A 10,156-nucleotide genomic window follows, 5' to 3' on the forward strand; every position below is an offset into this window, starting at 1 on the left:
AACACGTCTAGTTGAGTTTTTACCAAAAGGTTCTATTTTGGTTTCATCTGACCATATGACATTCTCCCAATCCTCTTCTGGATCATCTAAATGCTCTCTAGCAAACTTCAGACGGGCCTGGACATGTACTGGCTTAAGCAGGGGGACACGTCTGGCACTGCAGGATTTGAGTCCCTGGCGGCGTAGTGTGTTACTGATTGTTTCTGGTGTCCTTTGACAGCTCTTTGGTCTTGGCCATAGTGGAGTTTGGAGTGTGACTGTTTGAGGTTGTGGACAGGTATCTTTTATACTGATAACGAGTTCAAGGTGCCATTAATACAGTTAACAAGTGGAGAACAGAGGAGGCTCTTAAGGAAGAAGTTACAGGTCTGTGAGAGCCAGAAATCTTGTTTGTTTGTTATTGACCAAATACTTATTTTCCACCATAATTTACAAATAAATTCTTTAAAAATCAGACAATGTGATTTTCTGGATTTTTTTTTCTCATTTTGTCTCTCATAGTTGAGGTATACATAGGATGAAAATTACAGGCCTCTCTCATCTTTTTAAGTGGGAGAACTTGCACAATTGGTGGCTGACTAAACACTTTTTTTCCCCACTGTACTCCTTATGTACGTTTATTCCCCCATCTCAGTTTGAGCCAAGATGATGCAGATTAGAAACTTTCAAAACTGTGATGTGCTGATACACATCTCAAGCATTGGCCATTTCTAATTATAACATAGGCCTACAACGATTTTCTTACTTTTGGGCCCCCTTTTTCAAATGTTACCTTTACAATCCAGTGCGGACTTTACTAACTGAACAGGCACTTGTGGGATGTATTTTGACAGAGCTTTTGATGCTGAGATGATATTAATAATCCTTTATAATTGCATCTCAAAGTGCTGAAGTTCCCCAGCCTATGGCATGATATAATAAATAAAAGGACACCTGTGTAGCCCTCCCCTGTTTACAATACTTATGTTGAACTTTTAACATCGTAGTAAAACATTATCATCTTTCGTGTAGAGAAGTTTGCAGCTGTATTGAAATCACCTTCTGCTTCACATGAAAACAACTTAAAGGTGGGGTAGGTAAGTTTCAGAAACCGGCTCGAGATGCACTTTTTGTTATATTCCATGGAATGCTCTTAACATCCCGATAGCAATGAATATCTGAAGTGCTTTGACAAAAAATCCTTAAAAAAATGTAATCAGTGGAAGCCGTAGTACTGTAAAAAGCACGACCAATCATCTGAGCCGGCCCGGCTAAAATAACTGGATGGCCTACCTGCCTGTCAGCCTTCCATCTGTGCACAAACTTATCTCGTGCCCTCATTGGTCATGTGCGCGTTCGTGTGTGTTGGAGGAGGGGCTCTGTAAGAAAGTAGCAGATTTCTTCCGGCTGTGTATTTTCAAATGATAGCGCACTCGAGCCAGTTTCTCCAAAATTACCTACCCCACCTTTAACTTTTCTTTTATAAATCACAAAGCTACACTTGACCAAAGTGAGGGCATTTGCACCTGCCATAGCTTTTGTGAAACACCTGGATTGTTACCATGTTGGTGGATCCAGTATTCAGTGTCTGACCTAACAAAAACTGATATTTCTGACATAAAGAAGTGCATGGTACAGTTTGAAGTGGGTTGGCGGCTGGACGTCCAATAGAAAAACAGAGTGGTCGAGGACCTGAAGTCTCTGGGCAACATCACTGACCTTTTGGTGGAGAAAGCCCCTGCTTCTGTAGTGGGGGAACCCCACTGGTCGCAGAGCCATCCAACCCAGTGATAAAGGAAACCAAAGTGGCGGGGGGCTCTGAAAGGGCACACAATGTCGATCCAGGAGGAGGAGTGGTCTTTTGGTCCCCCACCAGCACACTGAAGATGAACACACTTGGGGTCTGTAGGTCTTTATCTGAGCGTCTTGAATCGTTGGCCTTTGTGTGCATTGTGTGATGGCTGAATGTGATCCGATGTCACAATCGGGTCTGAATGAACTTCACGCCTGATGACAGATGATGCAGATGGGACCTTTCTTTCAGGGAAATTATTTGAGCCTTTTTAGGAGCTTTTCAAGCGTGCCATATAACATGCAGCATATTTAGTGATGTTAAGGTGCTCAGCCGGTTTGTGAACAGACAAAGGGATCATTTGTGTAATCACCATGTCGACCACTCCAGCACACAGTGTCAATTCAAACATAAGGAACTTCTTGAAACTTTACCACATCTTCAAGTGCCAAATGTACACATGTTTGAGAGCAAATTCAGAGTCCAGTGGTAGCATTGGGGCCTGTTGAATTCGGTGAATGATTGACCAAAACAATTTCAGCCCAGTGTCTCTTCAGTATCCTGAAAAGTTTGATAATATCTACCAACTTCAGCTCGCAAGGAATTAAAGCTGTTCAAATTCCACAACGTCTCATTTGCTTAAACCTCTGTCCCCTAATAATTATTTGAAAAAGGGTTTATAGGAGTTGCGTGTGTGTGTTGGCCATTTCAGCAACAATTCAACTATGCTATAAGGCCATGACTTCTGCACCATCAGTACAGCACGTTTATCAATGTAGACATTTTGGAAGAGAGTGTGACACTAATAATAAATAAGATGAGACATTGCCTTCATACACTGTATGTTTGAATCAAATGGTTGTTTCCTCCTCTTTGTGTCGGTGCTTTGTACTGTCCCTGTCATATGTTACTTCCTGAAGGTAGCCATTCTTCTGATCTTGTCATTTGCTCTTTTATAAGGACATTGATTCTGTAGGTCAGGTTTGCTGACCAGTTCCTTCCCCCCCCCCCCCATCAGAGACTCTTTCATGTTCCCAGCAGCAACCCGACACCTGCTCCTGAGACTGCCAAGGCACACNCTATTCTAACGTAGTAATATAAATATAATATAATAATATAAAACTTCTTGATTTATTCTGGAATATGTTTTATATCATAATCAATCAATCAATCAATCAATCAATGTTTATTTATATAGCCCAATATCACACATGTTACATTTGTCTCAGTGGATGTCACAGTTTGTACAGAATGTCAGTATGACAATACGACACCCTCTGTCCTTAGACCCTCTGTCCTTAGACCCTCTGTCCTTAGACCCTCACATCGTACAAGGAAACACTTCCAGAGAAAACCCACAGTTTAAAGGGGAACATGGGAGAAGCCTCAGGGAGAGCAACAGAGGAGGGATCCCTCTCCCAGGACGGACAGACGTGCAATAGATGCCGTGTGTAAATCGAAAAAATAATACATTTACAACATAGGTAGACCAAATGTTTGGAAATGCATGTGTCCATAATAAGAAGATGCATCCAGTATGTTTTGCTTTACTCATTGAACAAACCTTAGGTACTGTATACCCAATAGACTTATCCAAAGAAACTGCATCAACAACGCTTTGTGTTATTAAGGACTTAGTACGCAGCAACATTTCTTGTTGATGACTTGTCCTGCACGCTACAATCACCCTAAAAATGTCTCCGTGTTTGTGGGTGAATAAATTGTTAATTCTACAAAAATGTGTGGAATTAGCACCTGCGTTGTCACTGTGACAGATCTTTATATAAACAACTTTGAGGCTGTAAAGACAGTATTTATTGGATTTTTTAACTGGTATAACAATGCACCCAGTATGTAAGAAAAACTAAGAAGAGTCCAGGAAGTGAGAGCAGTGGGAGATAGTGAAGACGACTCCAGGAAGTCATTGTGTGCTAATTGTGTCTTTAACTCCACTTTCCGGTGGTGGAGCAGGGAGTCTTCATGCTGATGGTCTTCCAGCGGGTCCATATATGAAGTACCTTGTTAAGCTCAGGTGGTCGATAGAGTCAACGGTGTTTGTGTGTCCTCATTAGCTGCAGGATGTCCCTCAGTAGGAGAGGGGAGGTAAGGGGGCCCTCATCGATGATGAGGTTGTGCATGTGTGTGTGAGCATGTGTGTGTGTGAACCATCACATTGATCGATCCCACTCATAATCTCCCATGACCCCCTAGGCAGCATGAATTACACCGGTGGGCAGTGTCTTCAGCGTGTGTGTGTTTGTGTTTGTGGGGCTGAGAGAGAAGGGGGTGGGGGTCTCTATAATTACAGCAGATGGAGATAGTATCTGAGGGAACTGCACACAGGGGAAGCTGAGTGAGGGCAAGTGGATTAAGAGAGAGAAGAGGTGAGAAGAAGGCTGAACAGTGAAGGAGTTCCTCTGCTCGGCTTTATAAAACAGCAGGACCCCTTGCTCCTCTCAAAAACATTGATCCAGGAGAAAGCAATGATCCCCTTTTGGACTTTTCATCCCTAAAATCCACATGAAGTTGTTTTTATCTCGTTTTTCTACAAGCACACACAAGGATTCACACGTACATACAACAGCATGCTGGTGATGAGACACAAGGACGGATTTACACTTTTCAATTGATTAAAGCTTGTTGCCAACGATGTAACAAGAAATGTGATCTTCGATGTAAACATGGGTTTTTCAAGTCGTTAAAAAGAGGTTCAAAGATGGATTTTACAGGACACACAATACGAATCTACAACCATGCTAGCTTTGAGATAAATACAAAATTAGAAATCTCATAGATTAGCACTAGACCTACTTTATTTCATACTCTGCGGCTTGGGAAGAAGCTTTGGGCTTTACTATAAAAAGGCTAGGGGCAGCATTTTGCATGGTATCTTGGTGCGGAAGGTTTGAACGTGGTTAATGTAAACACATTTCATCACGTGACATATCATTGAATAGGAAACAAAACCACTTGTTTAGGATTTAGAATAAAGATAATGATTAGAATTAGCTACGGATGTGACTTCATGTTACTCAGTTATGTAGTATCTTATATTATACAGTGGCATAACGTTGTCAGTAATCAAAATCGTTACAAACGAGACAACAAATGGAGGTCCCCTGGGTAAATATTCCTGTGCTTTTTGGTCCATCCGTTACTCCCACTCTAAAATGCTGATGCACACGGTCGGTATTTGACGCCCTGGGAGTAAAACCTGGCTGGCTAAACACAAATTAATTTCAGGAGATCTACTGAATACATAGAACATGCATGTGCATACAAACATTGCTGTCAATCCATTTGAGACATTTCACTTCAAAGCACAAACGTGAACACGTCGTAAGCAGTCAGTCGTATCACAAAATTCAGATCACAAAATGTACACATTACAATATAATCCATCTGATCTGGAACACAATGGTGGATAGACCGACAGACCGATATTTCCATCCATTGAGCCATGCACCTCTACATTCTGCAACTAAGGTACCCTTATTCACATTTCGCTAATTTGAGGGTTGAAGTACTGAATCTCCTCTGTCACTAGCTTTTTATGAAAAGCTGCTCTGTATGCTTATCATGACGGCAAAAATGAGAAAAAACAACTACTTACTTTCGGTCTATTAATGTGGACTCATATTTATTGCCGAATGCCGACTGCCGAATAAGCAATTCAAATTCCCATTTTAATCAAACACTTGCATTTGGACCCCAGAGAGATATGCAAGTAGACTGAGTTAATTAAAACACCAAGCGATTCCCAGTATTACAAGCACACAACATATGAGGAGAGAAAAATACAGATACAAATAGAGGTGCCAGAAATAAGACTCAGGAAAAGTGTATTTCCAGCTGTACTTTGGTTTGTTCTTTATGAGACAAGAGCAAGATCACGTCCTCTCCCTCAGTCCTTCAACCCTTCTTGTTAATTTTCTTTGGCAGGGAAGAGGTTGGAGTTATATGAAGGTTGTCATATGAGTCGGCTCATACATCAAACAAGATGACCTTAGCCTCAGTGACAGTCAGGACAGGACGGTGTGAGTGCCCCAGTGTGTGTTTGTGTGTGTGTGGAGAGCATGCGCATACCTCCTGTCTTTCACATCATCTGGCTTGTTGGTCTACGTCACATCCAGCTCACCTTCTGTTTGTATCTGAGCCGGCTCATTTCTGCACAACAACACTGATTATGATAATCAGAACATAAGGAGCGGTTTGCTAAACCAGGAAGCTGTGGGTGCGCCAAGGGATATCCTCAGGTATAGGATTACACCGGCTGAAGCTTATTATTGATTCGCTCATGGAGCTGTCAGTCTCTGCTCAGATACCCGGAGCAGAGTGAGTGACAGGGACAGGGCTGGGTGGCCCGCAGCCAACCAGGAGGAACCTTTCGGCAGGATGGGCTGGGAAGATGCAGGGAGATTGAGAGAAGGATAACAGGGAGGGATAAGGGTAATTGATGATTGTTATAGCAGTGGGAGGAGGAAGAGTAGAAGGAGAGGGAGAGAGGCTGATGAGAAATGATGGAGAGCAGAGAAAGGCAGGTGAGGAGACAGATGGACTGTTGGTGTATCTGTGAAACACATTCAGCAGAACAAATACTACGTCTTTTAATTAAGGATGAGGAGTTATAACTAATTCTCACTTCTGTTTAAGATGTAAGACTTAGTTGTAGGGCTTCAGTAATGATCGTGTTGAAGATGAGGTCAGGTCAAGAGTTTGGGTTGGACATTTTGATCATTAAGGCAGAGACAGAAGGAGGTCAGGGATGCATGTTGGCAGTGATGTGCCTAGGATGTACAACTGTGGGTCTGTTTTCTGTTTTTTTATATGACGATTTCTTTTTTTGCAGTTAGATCAGTTCTAAAATCACTCAATGGCCCTCTCTTCAGAAGGTCGTTTTTTGTAGTGCACAGTTCTTCCTTTTTGCAGCTCAAAGTATTGGCAATGTTATGCCTCATCGAAATCAGACACTTACTTGACAAGGCCCCAAAAGCTTAGCTAATTCTGTTTATCTGTGATGCAGTTGCCCACTGAGCCAAAAGACATATTTCCACACATTATTATTGCAACAAAAAGCTTCAAATGATGATTTTAGTTTGAAAGGTTCACAGGTCTGTGTATTACATAAAGATAGCAACAATTGAGCCAAAAGCATTGTCATAGTCGATGATTACATTTTTGTCAGTGTTTGTTGCCACTTCCCATATGGTCTAGCGGTTAGGATTCCTGGTTTTCACCCAGGCGGCCCGGGTTCAACTCCCGGTATGGGAACTATATTTATAAATAGGACTCGGTAACTGGAGAGTAGCTGGACGTTCAATCTGTGGATTCATCGCTGGAAAGGTGTCAGTGGTCGGCACTCATGAGCTGCCGTTGATCATACATCATAAACCTAACTTCTCACATTGCCCTATTTCTAAAAATGTCCAACGCATTGGCGTTTTCGACTCAACTCACTCTCTTTTTTCTGTTATGTATGAAAAAGGTTGTGGTTGTTGTGTGTTTCAATCGAGCTGAGCTAATACTATAAGGCAGAGTTAAAACACTGCAGCCCACTGATGCGTCAGAGATCACTGTCACAAGCACCAGCAAAATACCCTTTTTTATAAATAGCTTAGCAATCATAGCAGACCCATTGCAGCAGCCCGAGAAACGATGGCATACGCACTGTGCCATACAATTGACACAATGCAGACATTTTTCTGTTTGTTTTTCTGATTAAAGATTTCAGCAAATGTTGCAAAGAAGATGATGTCAAAGCAGTTTTACAAAGCATCAGATGTGAGTATCCTGCCAACACCATGGGGCTTCTATCCGGGGTAGAAAACGAAATAGAGAAAAGGACTTACTAACAAAAGGGAGTGGATTCAGGGTCCAGCTGAACCATGCAGAGGTTATACGGTATAAAGACCAGAAGTATTTGTCTGGTGGGATGTAACTGAGTAACTGACAAGTACTGTACTTTATTAATATATAAAGTTAGACTTGTTTTATATTTTATAATGTATTTATTATTATTATTCAATACACAAAGAAAACAGACATACACAGAAATAAGCATTTGACTTATTGAAAGCTATAAAAGCAAACTGTTTTCCAAACAAGCATAATCAAAAGAGTGAGCACTCAGACATTGAAGCTCGTGTCAGACAGTCAAGCTGGAAAACAAACAAACAAAACAGCTTGGAAATAAAGCCAGCCAATACAAATGTAAGTGAGAGAGACGTCTCACCCAGACAACTTTTAGCGTGGTATGATTGTTGGTGCCAGACAGCGCGGTTGCTCTATCTCAGGAAACAGACACCCTAATTGAATTTATTGCACTAAAGTGTCTAGTATTCTAAAAGAAAAACACATAGTTAGCTGCCCTGGACCTTTTAATGTATACATTTGTGTATATTATACAGGCGGCCTGCATTTACATTTGATGCTCTTACCTTGAGTGACTTACTTAGAGTTATGATGCAGTGAACTGACTGACACCTCATCTTTGTAGACTCTGTGTGTGTACATTTACTTTGTGTGATGCCTCCTGTATCTCTAGAAATCTTTCTCCCCGCTCAACAATTACTGTACCCAAAAGCACTTTAATCAACCGTCGTCTCCTCATGGTCAACAACACACACAGTGGAAGAAATCAAAACACAACAAGCAGGAATGCAGGCACACACTCGCTACAAGTTTCTTTTTAATACTTCTTTTATTCTGGAGTTGCCTTCGCTCACTAACCTACTCAATCTCTCTGTGTCTCTTTCTCTCAGTCTCTACCACACACACACACACACACACACACACACACACACACACACACACACACACACACACACACACACACACACACACACACACACACACACACACACACACACACACACACACACACACACACACACACACACACAGAGAGTGCTGTGGGAGCCACTGTATCTTATAGAATCTACATAATCTCGGCTCATCAGGAGGATAGTGGAATAGATTGCAGCGTGAGGATTCACCGGGAGCTGCTGGGAGTTAATCAACTTTTTTTTGTACTTATACTATTCTATGTGAACTTTAACTTTACAAGAGAGAGGGTTGGAAAGAAAGGACAATGTACTTTTTACTACAGAATCTGCCTATCCAGAAACACAGTGGAATACTGGCTCTTACATTATATATATTATCTGTCAGTGAACTCTAAAGGCTATCTAATATTGAAATGGATAAAAGCAAATACATTAATTAGCTTTTCTTACAGAGGGGCAACCATGGCAACCATGCGCGGGAAGTCTTCTTCGCTGCTTTTGGTGTATTTTGTGGCAGAAGTACAGCGCCACTTACAGGCCCGGCATATGTACTACAGCGTCTCCAGCGCTTTCGAGCGGTCTCGTGTGAACCAAGCCCCCAGGAAGTGCGCCGGACTCTGAGGAAAATATTCGTTGTGGTCAAACGGCGGTACTACACTTCCGTATCAGTCGCTGGGCCCGGAAACACTTTTTCCCATTGACTAACATTGAGAAAGAGAGGTCTGTAAATCGTTGGATATTTCTTTTTTAAACAAAATAAACTACCCAGTATGAACGTTTGTATAACCCTTATTAAAAACATTCGGTCCTCAAGTTGTAAAATGTGCTAATAACGTTATTCTGAGAGTTATTTCCCTCTGCATTATGAACGTGGATCAAACCCACGGGACCGCTCATGTGACGTGTTCAGTACTACATGAGTTCTACCTTTACCCATGGATGCACAATGAGAACGGATTATATGATTATGTGAATACTTTCGTGACGTTTCGTTCTCTCAAAAGTTGGGCCATTTTGTCTTCATGCGCCAATGAGCAACTCTCATAGGAATGAACGAGGCCCCGCCTCCCACGCTGTATCCAGTTCTTATTATACATCCATGGTGTGTCGGGCAGGTTTCTGGTGCCTATTGCGTGTGGACGAAAGACTTTTTTGATATTGAATTCGGTTCGTTTGCGTTACCGTTCTCGTGTGGCTCCAGTCTAAGAGGTGAAGATTGATCATTTCTGTTGAATCAACGTGAAACTGGCAGCTATGTTTTTGTATGTGATTGCTAGCTGACAGAGATAATAACTAAAAGTGGAATTGTAATGTTCATTGTGCTGCAGGAGTTGCATTTATGCATTTTATTCAAACAGATTATCGGGAAAGTATTGTCTCATACTGCTGTAAAGCACTAAAACAATGTGATATATTGAGTAACTAGACGAGCATTTGGAGAGCGCTGACTCGAGTCTTTCCATTGGCTGTTTCGGTAACTGAAAAAATTTGGTAGAACATCGCAAAAATGACTGGGTTCTTTGCTGGCCCTTGCTACAGCTTTACACCTAGTTTCATGAAACAAGGGCCAGTATATGTTCCATAACCCATCAGCAGAAAG

At 41.8% G+C, this 10,156-nt stretch overlaps 1 non-coding gene across 1 annotated transcript; it reads left to right on the forward strand.

Annotated features, from left to right (window-relative positions):
* The first annotated feature begins 6,970 nt into the window (after positions 1-6,970).
* On the forward strand, positions 6,971-7,042 carry trnae-uuc (transfer RNA glutamic acid (anticodon UUC)). Its single transcript has one exon. It is a non-coding gene; the product is annotated as a tRNA-Glu (tRNA).
* The last annotated feature ends 3,114 nt before the right edge of the window (positions 7,043-10,156 follow it).

This window comes from Notothenia coriiceps, unplaced genomic scaffold (genome assembly GCF_000735185.1).
Source record: "Notothenia coriiceps isolate Sejong01 unplaced genomic scaffold, NC01 NC01_scaffold00011728, whole genome shotgun sequence".
Classification (NCBI taxonomy): Eukaryota; Metazoa; Chordata; class Actinopteri; order Perciformes; family Nototheniidae; genus Notothenia; species Notothenia coriiceps.